Source organism: Malania oleifera, chromosome 4, assembly GCF_029873635.1.
Source record: "Malania oleifera isolate guangnan ecotype guangnan chromosome 4, ASM2987363v1, whole genome shotgun sequence".
NCBI lineage: Eukaryota > Viridiplantae > Streptophyta > Magnoliopsida > Santalales > Ximeniaceae > Malania > Malania oleifera.
In genome coordinates this window covers 39,687,112-39,698,708 of record NC_080420.1, presented here as the reverse complement: position 1 = coordinate 39,698,708, position 11,597 = coordinate 39,687,112, and the positions used below count along the sequence as shown (strand labels likewise).

Here is an 11,597-nt window from a genome sequence, read left to right as displayed (position 1 = left end):
AGGGTTTTCTGGAGGGTGTCTTTGTTGGTCAAAATTTCATTAGGCAAAGAACATGCGAAGGTCAAAGGATGTTATGAGCACAAAATAATATCATGAAATGCCCATCTTACTCAAATGATATATCAAACTTTCTAGAAAGTCCACTGGTATGACTGGCCATTTTGTTAAAACTTCAATTTCACAAAGTGAAGGCATTGATGCTCTTGTATTTAAGAGAGTAATCATAACTATTGTGAAAAATTCTTGAGGGGCTGCCTCTATGGAAGATTTTTTTTTTTATCTTGATCTATTAAGTTTTAGGCTACGTTTACCAAACCATTTGTAATGTTTCTATTAGGATTCATAATTTCATTAGTGCATTTGTATTATGTGTCTAAATATATAAAACACACCAACACTCTACAACTTAACTGATTGATGATGTAATATCTTATTTATCCTTGATCTCTCTCTCAACACGGACAATTTTTGCTAGAATGTTAAAACAATTTAAATAGTAGAAGTTGCTACTTTCCCTTGAATACAATTGTGCTCCTTTGATAGGTTAATAGAGAATTGATGGGTGTAATTGAATCGCTTCAGAGTATGGTTGAAGTGGCAAAGGAAATGGCTGAGTCATCAGGTGATGGAGTTGATAGCATGGAGGAGAGCTCAAATGAAATTGCTAGAGGCATAAACATTCTATCTTAATTTTGGGTGTTTGGAGGAAGCCAAAGGGGTCCTTCCACATCCCCCAACTATAATCAAAGCTCTATAAACTCAAAAACAAAAAATAAAAATAAAAATGCCAAGGTGAGTGCTTGCCAAAAACCTCAGGCCTGGTCAAAGATGATAAAAATCGAAGTACTTTCCTATCATACCTCAAATACTAAAATAATAAAATAGTAATAAATTATAAAAAATACTATGATATAATTGAATTATAGTTATTGATCTATTATATTATTTATAGTCTTAAAATAAAATAATATATTAGTTATTAATATCATTAATTACAATTATGTAATGGTAAAATTTAATAGTGAATAATCAAAAGAATATAACATTATTGTTTAATAAAATATGATGTTATGGTTATTGTTATATTACATCATATTTTATTAAACAATAATGTTATATTCTTTTGATTATTCATTATTAAGTTTTACCATTACATAATTGTAATTAATGATATTAATAACTAATATATTATTTTATTTTAAGACTATAAATAATATAATAGATCAATAATCATATCACAATTGCATCATAGTATTTTTATAATTTATAACTATTTTATTATTTAAGCATTTGAGGTATAACAAGAAAGTACTTCAATTTCATTTCAGCATTTTTATCATCTTTGAGCACCCCCTCCCCTGAGGTTTGGCAAGCACTTACCTTGCTCTTTTTTGCTTTGAGTTTATGGAGCTTTGATTATAGTTGGAGGATGTGGAGTGACCCCTTTGACATCCTACAAACACCCAAAATTAAGATAGAATGTTTATGCCTCTCCAGCAATTTCATCTGAGCTCTCCTCCATGCTATCAACTTCATCACCTGATGACTCAGCCATTTCCTATGCCACTTCAACCCTCCTTTGAAGCAATTCAATTACACTCATCAATTCTCTGTTAACCTATCAAAGAAGCACAACTGTCTTCAAGGGAAAGTAGCAACATTTACTATTTCAATTGTTTTAACATTCTAGCAAAAAATTGTCCGTGTTAAGAGAGAGATCAAGGACAAATAAGATATTACATCATCAATCAGTTAAGTTGTAGTGTGTTGGTGTGTTTTATATATTTAAAAATCATAATGCAAATGCACTGATCAAATTACAGTGTGAATCCTAATAAAAACATTACAAGTGATTAGTAGACATAGCCTAAAACTTTATAAATCAAGATCATAAAAAAATCTTCCATAGAGGTAGCCCCTCAAGAATATTTCACAATAGTTAAGATTAGTCTCTTAAAGACGAGCATCCATGCTTTCCCTTTGTGAAATTGAAGTTTTAACAGAATTGCCAAATATACCTGTGGATTTTTTAGAAAGTCCTATATTACGTTTGAGAAAGATGGGCATTTCATGATATTATTTTGTGTTCGTAACGTCCTCCTACCTTCGCATGTTCTTTGCCTCATGAAAGTTTGACAAGCAAAGACACCCTCCAGACAACCCTTACTGAAGTTATGAGTATAGGGGGTAGTAAGTGGGAGAGTCATCACCTTTCTGCAGATATGATAGTTGAACTGTACATATTTGAACAATTAGAAGTGACAAAAACCTTAGAAACATACCATGTTTGGAAACAATCTTAGTAAAATGAAAAGTCATGATGGGCAAGCTGGATTTATGTAATGATTCGATATGAAACAAAAACAAGAAAATATGTAGAAGATCATTTTGCAAAATGGAAAATTAGATACAAAACTAAACCTTTTAGAAGCTTGTCTTGGGCTATATATTCAGGCTTTGTTCGCTTTCTTTTCCTTGAATTTCCACCATCCACTTGTCTCCTACGACATGGTGGAGTTCTCTTCCACATACGACAACATTTCTTTTCATGAGAAACAAAACTTGAATGCCTTAGCAAACTCTAACTTCAGAGGCGTTCAACCTAAACATCTTGGACGAAAATATTCTAGACATAGAAATTGAAAGAAGTAGAATTCAACCTCCAATCATATTTCCTAGAGAGGCAATACTCAGTACATAATATATTAATAATATTTGTTTCTTCTCTTATGTTATAAGTAATGAAGACGCCCCAGAAGCAGCAGTCAAACCACAAAAGAGAGATGACAAGTTTTAGTTGAAACTAAAAATATGATTTTCTTACATCATAATCCCAAGAAGGAATTGCCTTCCTTTCAGTTATGTCAGTTTCACCCTTTAGGTTATCAATGTCTCGCAAAGGTCTTGGACGGTCTTCATGTTCATTGCTGCAAAACAACAAAAAGGATTATCAAGAGTAAAAAGTTTATTTTCTGTTGTTATAAAAGATGACAACAAAAACCTTGTCCATGGAGTAGACTCATTATCACATCGAACAAAAAAATATCTACACATTATAAAGTCCTAATCGAGCAAAATTTAGTAAAAAAACACATTTATCAATAACACATCCAAGAAAAAATTTTCTCAATGCCCCACCTGAATTCCTACTTTTTGCCAACATTTCTCAATCCTATATATACCATCATAGTGAAACCCTCTCTCTAGAGCATAAGAAGAATGTTTCACCTTGTGTGACCTAACAATAAAAATTCTTAGGCTAGTTAAGAACTAGGTAATGCATTTGAAGCCTAAGGTGATTGATGATGTATGTTAGTTCAAAATCAAAACTGCTAAAAGCTTATGTGCATTCAAAATCAAGGTGTGTAAAATAACTTGTTTGCCATTAAATATATATATGAATGGTATATGCATTAATGTGGGAAGTTTTTTTTTCTTAGAACTTGTTTAATATAAAGATGGTCAAAATAAACTAGGATATGTGAATGAATATTCAAATTAGAAGCAACACATATAAAATGTTGTAAACTATGTGCTAATTAACAATAAATACTCCGAGTCACAATCTTTGGTATAAATTTATATAAGGCCAAAAGCCAAAAAACTGAAATCCCAATTCCAGCTAGAGAAACCCTAACTTGGGTAATCTCTTTCATATTTAATCCCAATTTATTCCAAAACATTAAATCCAAAACCATGAAGAATATATTAAAATCACACCCACACACTTCAATTAATAGTATTATGAACTTAATAATTCTCTAACACAACCACAACATCAACACATATGAGAGAAAATCGAACCTAGCTTACTATAGATTTTCGGGGTTCATGGTGAGTTTGCACGAAGGATTACCAACAATGGTTGTGGTTTTTGAAAAAAAATAAAGACCATAGCAGAGTACCTTAAGAAATTTAGAGAGAGGGAACTAAATTTGAAAAGAAAAAAAATCAATAGTTAGTAATTATGAGAGAGAGAGAGAGAGAGAGAGAGAGAGAGAGAGAGAGAGAGAGAGAGAGAGAGAGAGAGAGAGAGTAGAAATTGAGGAAGAGAAAATGAGAAAAAATTAAACCTTGATGTGAAAACCTATGGTTCATAAGGATGGTAGCTTTAACACAAATTGATGACACTCCAATAAAGATTCTTAGTCGAAGTGGTTGTAATGACGATTGAGTGGTGGTGTTTGTGGTGAACAAGGACTCACACAAGCGTATGCCATATGGTGACTAATAAAATAGACCCTAGGGTTCAAGGTTGAAATGGAACTTGAATCTCCATAGAAAAGGATCTAAAAAGGTCAAAATTTTGTGAGGATAAGATTAGGGTTTGGTACAATAACTAGGATCTAGAGTTGATAGTCGAAGAAGAAGACAAAGTTAGGATTTATTGGTGACAGATAGAGTTGTGAGGATCTTTGACAACAATTCATGGAGATGGTTACAAGGTTGAAGCAACAACCATAAGTATGAAGAGAAGAGAGTGAGAAGTGCAGCTAGGGTTTGACTTTGTGTGCACAGTTTTGTTTATATAGGTTGACTTGTTGAACCGTTCAACAACGGTTTATTCCGTTAACCAATGTGAACCATTTTTTAACACAATTTCTTTTTAATAAATGATAGTAAAATGAAATTTAAAGTATTAAAATTAGGCAAAATTTTAATTAAAAGAAATATTAGAAGGCCATTAAATATTGAATTAAGTATAAAATTTAGATTCCATGATGAAAAGGTTCTACAAAAGTAGATATTAGAAAAACAAATTGAAATAAATATGTAAAGCCAAAGGAAAATTCTAAGTTTTTGAAAGATACCTTTAAAGGTTCATGTCTTGTGCATACCCATGGTAAATTAAAATTAAAAGAATGTTCTATCTTGAATAGGCTTTCTCAAACTTTAAATGATTAAGATACATGAAAATGATAATTCATCATATCAAAGGAATAAACATTATGAGAAATCAACATTTAAGGTTATGTATTGTGCATACCTTTATAAACCAAATCAGAGATATTTTCTATCCTATGCATGTACTTCTCAATATTGATAAAATAAATAATATAATTACTTAAATAAAAACAACTTCTTGAAGTTATGTCTTGTGCATACATCTAAAGTTAAAATACAGAGCCTCTTTGTTTTGTGCATGAATTCCTATATTTAAAAAACAAAATTAGTTACTTAAATAATTTTCCTCAATATTATGTCTGACATATATCTTTAAAAAGAAAACATTGACTTCTATTTGGTACAGAGTCAATGATGAAGTAGGTAAGAATTTGAGTTATAATTAGTTAACTTTTTCAAGAATTTTAGGTTAGTCAGGTACAATCCACTAGATGGATATGTAAGAGGTGCTAATACCTTCTCCTCGTATAACCAAACTCTCAATCTCTAATTAGTATTGGTAACACAGACTAAACTATTAAAATGAAGGTGTTCTAACTACACCCAAAATAATATAGGTTAATGGCGACTCCGTAAAATCAATCTTGAAAACTATTAAATCCTAAATTCTCCACCCATGTTGAGATAGCTTGGAATGTGTCCTTCTGGTAGAAGGTCAACCCTTTGGGACATCATGGCTAGTCAAATATATCATTGGAGGAAGATGCGCATTTCATGATATAATAGAGAGACTTGTAAGGAGTGGTCTCTCCATATAAGATTTGGAATCATCCAATCACAAGATGTCACATTAGCATTTGGACTCGTACAACTAAGAGGTATTACTCAGAGTGGGTTCCAATAATGCAGGCCCCACATCACTTTAGTGGGTCAAATAGTAATACAATATCTTGTGATTGGAGGGTTCCAAATCATACATGAAGGGACCACATATTCCAAGTCATTCACACTATTCACCTAGAAGCAAAATTAATGCATGCACTGTCCAATCCCTACTACATGCATTTGCAATGATCACAATGCTTGCATTGTTAACATTTGATATCTTCTACATTGTAAAGAAGTTAAGGCTCTGTTCATTTATAGAAAATAGTTTCTTTTTAATTTTGAACAATTACATAATGCACCGCTTATTTTCTGGCTTTCTATTTTTTTGGGTACACATTTTCAAAACTAGAAAATCAAGTGGTATTTTTGTTGTAATTTTTGAAATTTGAAAATAAATAAAACTATTTCATTTAACTTAACATGATCTAAGCCCTCTCGTTTAATGAAAATTTGGGTCTTACATGATAGGATCCACATATAGTATGGTGAGACCCACTATTTGAAGTATTTTCATTGCATGAGAGGACTTGATGCATGGAACAATTTTTCCTCATGAATAGGATGCCCTTTGTGGCAACTTTGCACTGTCTCATAAATCATAACACCAAACAAAAGAATGTTCCTCATTTGTATGCTTAGTTCACACTAAGATCTCTACCAACATTGGTTAACAAGTTGTGTGTCCATGTGTAGGTCTAATTTAAACAAGCCGTTCGGACCACCTAGGTGACACCAAACCGAAAGAGAACATGAACCACCTCTCAATTACCTCTTGATAGATGAAGAATTAGTCTTCCTGCGAAATTGAACCGAAAACTTCTTATTCCTAGGAATTACAACACTATAGTTTTTTTGATAATTTTTAAACTATAAATTAGTAATATGTTTGTATATGTTGCTAATAAAGCAAACATAAATTTGATTTGAAGATAATTAATGACGAAAATGCATGCATCGATAATACTTTTTTATGTTTTTTATTTATTTATTAGTGATCAATTTTGATCCGTCACTAAAAGGCAAGTATTAGTAGACTAGATTCATTACTAAAATAATTTTTGTGTTTTTATTATTATTGCATCATTATCTGCTAAAAAAATCAAGCCCCAATAGAACCCCAACATATTACTCTCCCTCGTTTTGATTCCCCTCTCTCTCAATCCACAGATCAATTCCTTCGGATCATATTTTTATCTTTACAATCTATGAATACTTTACATTTTTTTTTCCTTATTTGCAATCTATGCCTAATGATTTCTTTTTCTCTCTAACACACTTTTAACGAAGAGATGTTGATGGAAATAAGCATACAAACGAAGAAAAAGGCTGTCTTGTTCTTCATTTTTAACTTGCATGCAACTATCTTACTATCCCAGCATGTCTACATTACATGATTAAACCTTATTTAATTGTGAAAATAATTACTTTCTATTTTCAATTTTCAAGAATTGAAAAACAAATATCATATTGTTTTCTAGTTTTCCAAAACTTGCATAAGAAAACTTTAGAAATACAAGATGACAATTTTTATATTCTTTGAAAAATTGAAAATGAAAATAAAAATTATTTTCTACAGCTAAACAAGACTTAAACTACTTATGTCTTGCAAAAGGTAGTAAAAGTTTCAGTCGTCTACGTGCAAAATATAAATAACATAAGTTCTTTTTAAATTTAAAGGCCAATTCTAAATTATAATCGGCAAATAATTTTAAAGTAAAGGCAAAACATAAACATATATATAAAGGGAAAACCTGGTGCACAAAGGGAAAACATAAACACGATGAAAGAAAATCTTCTAAAAATAAGATGAAACTCCATATACCCATGTTATGCAAGCACAAATTAACTAAAATAATCAAAAATAAATTAAAAGAAAAGCTTTTGCTCTGAACCTTACTTCATGTATCCAAATAGATTCTTGATCTATATATTAATTTATCTTGCTTAAAAACCTAAAAAAAAATAAAAGCATCGACCTACTTTAGAAGGATAATTTCTATATAAATCAAGAGGAAATCAAAACAACAAAACCAAAAATAGAAAAAGGAAGCCAAACTTTACCATAATCAAGTAGATCGTGTTTCTTAGGCACCATTACCAAAAATAGAAAAAGGAAGCCAAACTTTACCATAATTAAGTAGATTGTGTTTCTTAGGCACCATTCCTTTGAAGCCTTCATTTCAAGCTCTGATCAAAGTAAAAAAGTTGTATTAATTAAGAGGAAACGATAGAAAAAATCTAAAAAAATTAAAGTGGGTGGGGGGGGGGGGATAGAGAGAGAGTAAGAGAGAAAGAGTGATACTTTACCTCAATTGAGTAGATCATGTTTTGAATGCTCCAAAATCAATAATCGCTTGCATAAATCAAGATGGAATTAATGTGGAAAAAACATAAAATAGAGAAAAAAAATTTTGACTTTATCACAATCAAGTCGATTGTGTTTTAAAGGCTCCAATCTTTTGAAATTTTGATTTTAGGCTCTAATCAAAGCAAACAAGACAAGAAGAAGAAGATGATGATGAAGAAGAAGAAGGAATTTGAAAAAATAAAAATAAAAACAAAAAAGGCAAAATCAAAATCATATTTTATAATTGTTCAACATATTGTGTTTGGGGGCTCCAATCATTCAAGGCCTTGATTCAGGGATTGAACTTCCATATTTTTTTGCAAAAGAATAGTAGATCTAGCTTAGAAATGTAGTTTCTAAACCCTAGAGAGTAAAAGATAGTACGAATGCCAAGCCTAAAGCTGACTTGAGTGCCTTGTCTAGCTATGGATGCTACGATTTTATAGTGGCTCTGTAACGTTTCTTAGGAACTGCAATGAATGATATCACGTGAATTTTCTTATCTCTTACACGTTCTTATTTGTCCAATACACAATGAATGATATCACATGAATCTTCTTATCTCTTATGCGTCATTTTTATCTGATTCTATTATTTTATGGCATACCCATTTTTTGTGTCATTTTCAATATAAAATAATGAACTTGTAATATGAATATATATATATATATATATATATATATATATTAAAATTTATTACGTGAAGTCGAAAATTGAAGAAACTAATAGGATCCGTTGGTATCAAGAATTTCATTAATTTGAAAAAAAAAAAAGTAGAAAGTTTATTTTCTATTATATTTTTTGTCTAATATCAAATACTATTAAAAATAAATGTTTATTTTGATATGATAACCATATGATTCGTACTAATTCTTTTATACTATATTTTACTTGTTAAAGATATATTTAGAAATTTATTTTCATCAAATGATTCACATTAATGCTGGGTGTTCAATTCACTATTAATAATTTTATTTATTTTTCACTAAATTTAACAGTTGACTAACGATCAATAAACAAAAGGTCCTTTTCGTCAATAAAATGAACACTTGGGGGGGGAGGGGGTGTTGTGGCTATTTTAAAAAACTCTTATATTATTTCATTTAGATTTGTTAGTTTGATTCAAAGATTCATTAGTTTTATTCAAATATTCGTTAATTTGATTCATAAATTAGTATTTCATACATTCAATTTTGTGATTGGAAGCATCATTTAGAAACCCCCAATGTGAGATTAGGGTTATTCTATTTTCATATTTTACTTTCTTGAATTTGTTATATATTTTAAGTGTAATTGTTCTTGGGTAATTTACTATAATTTACCGTTTTAAAATTGTTCTTGAAAAAAAATTAAGCTTAAGTTAATAAATTATAAAAATCAGAATGTTAAAGTGTTCGTGAATTAACAAAAATTTAGTTAAGACTTTTCAGCAATCCTTTTTTTTTTTTCAGAAAAGAAAATTACTATCCCTTATTCTATTTCAGCAAATAATTGTTTAATTCAATTTGACAAACCAACCTCTAGTAATTAAACAAATGTGTGTGTGCTGTTAAAATAAAATTATTTGTTTAATTGTGCGAAAAAAGTATGTCATTTTCTATAATTTTATTTTTGTTTTAATTTAGAACTATTAAAAAATAGAATTGAAGTTTTGGATATTAAAGAGAGTGTTATTTTGGTTTTTTACGAGAAAGAAAGATTAAATTTATTATAGTTTCTCTTTATATAAAAATTAGGAAATATAAAATTTTGTTAAAACACAATTAGAAATTAAAAAATAATTATTAATAATGTGTCAAAAAACACAATAACGAGGTTTTGTACGTTGGGTCTCACTTCTTTTCGTCATTAGTTCAATCCGAGACCCGGTTCAGTGACCCGCGTCCGGCACTCCGACTCTGTCCCCGCGAGCACGACCCGACCCGACTTCCAACCCGTGTCCAGCCGCTAACACGCAGTACACGCCGAGAAGCCGCCACATGGCTCAAATGGTAACAACTAACGTGGTCTTTGAATCGTTAAGTCAAATCGTTTTTAAAAAAAAAAAAATCCGTCCAGAATTTTTTGGCTGGTTTAGTGATTTTTAGGCTAGTTCTTTGCAACTCAGAACCGGTTCTTAAAGTTTTTCGACCCTCTAAACACATTCGTGGCATTACATTTGCCAAAATCAACCCCCATCTTTATGTTTTTATATATTAAATTCAATAGTGAACAGTGCTACCCAAGCGATCATTCCAAAGTTGACCCAGGAGAATTATGACAGCTGGTTTATTCAAATGAGAGCCCTTCTAGGTGCTCAGGATGTCATGGACATTGTTGAAGATGGGTACAGAGAAAGCCCATCAAAAGAAGCCAAAGCAGCTATGTCCGATGCTCAAAAAACGACCTTGCGAGCTGATCGAAAGAAGAATTGCAAGGCAAAGTCCATAATCTACCAAGGCCTTGATGAGGCCACATTCGAAATCATCGCTTCCACCAAGACATCTAAAAAAGTTTGGGACTCTCTCCAGCGAACACACAAAGGTGTAGACAAAGTAAAGATGATTTGTTTTCAAACATTGCAAGGTGATTTCGAATCTTTAAAAATGAAATCTACTGAATCTATTGCTGACTACTATACACGAGTTATGGTAGTATCAAATCAATTGAGAAGAAATGGAGAGACTCTCAATGACGAGAGAATATATGAGAAAATTTTGTGATCTCTGGATCCAAAATATGATTATATAGTTGTGACCATAGAAGAAACAAAATATTTGGAAACCATGTCTATAGAAGAACTTGTGGGCTCACTCCAAGCCCATGAGGGGAAAGTCAACAGAAGGTGTGATGATAAAGCACTGGAGCAAGCCCTCCTAACGAAGTTGTCCCTCACTGTAGATAGATACGACAAAGGGGGGACGTCACAGTAATGAAGAGGATGAGACCAATGATCTCATGGAAGAAATTCTAGGAACTTTGAATCCAGAGAAGGTGGCAGAGGTGGAAGAGGTCCCATTAGAGAAGGACTCAATCAACAAAACTATGTCCCACGAGGTAGAGGATAAGGAAGAAGAGGGGGATACAATAACCACCCAAACGTAGACAAAATAAACGTTAAGTGCTACAACTATCATAAGTACGGACACTATAGCAATGAGTGTTGGGGGTGACAACAAGAAAAGGTTAGCGAGAAGGCTAATCTTAACGAAACTGAACATGCAGATGGAGAGTCATTGATGCTGATGGCACATAATTCAACTCCCGAGGACCAAAGTGTTTAGTACCTTGATTCTAGAGCTAGCAACCATATGATTGGCAGAAAGAACCTATTCTTTGAACTTGATGAGAAAGTTCAGGGGGAGATCTCTTTTGGCAATAACTCTAAAATCCTAGTCCGAGGGAGAGGAGATGTTTTGATCAAATAGAAGTCTAGAGATTATGCTTACATCTCTAACGTCTATTACGTGCCAGATATGAAGACTAGCATCTTGAGTCTCAGAAAGCTTGTCGAGAAAGGCTAGCGAATTAGCCTTAG

The 11,597-nt window shown here is 31.7% G+C and overlaps 1 long non-coding RNA gene across 1 annotated transcript; it reads right to left on the bottom strand.

Moving 5' to 3' along the window:
- Positions 1 to 1,223: 1,223 nt before the first annotated feature.
- LOC131154460 (uncharacterized) lies at positions 1,224 to 8,489 on the bottom strand. Its single transcript, XR_009136439.1, has 3 exons — positions 8,041 to 8,489; positions 7,862 to 7,920; positions 1,224 to 2,927 (listed from the first exon to the last, which is right to left on the bottom strand). It is a non-coding gene; the product is annotated as an uncharacterized LOC131154460 (long non-coding RNA).
- Between the last annotated feature and the right edge of the window lie 3,108 nt (positions 8,490 to 11,597).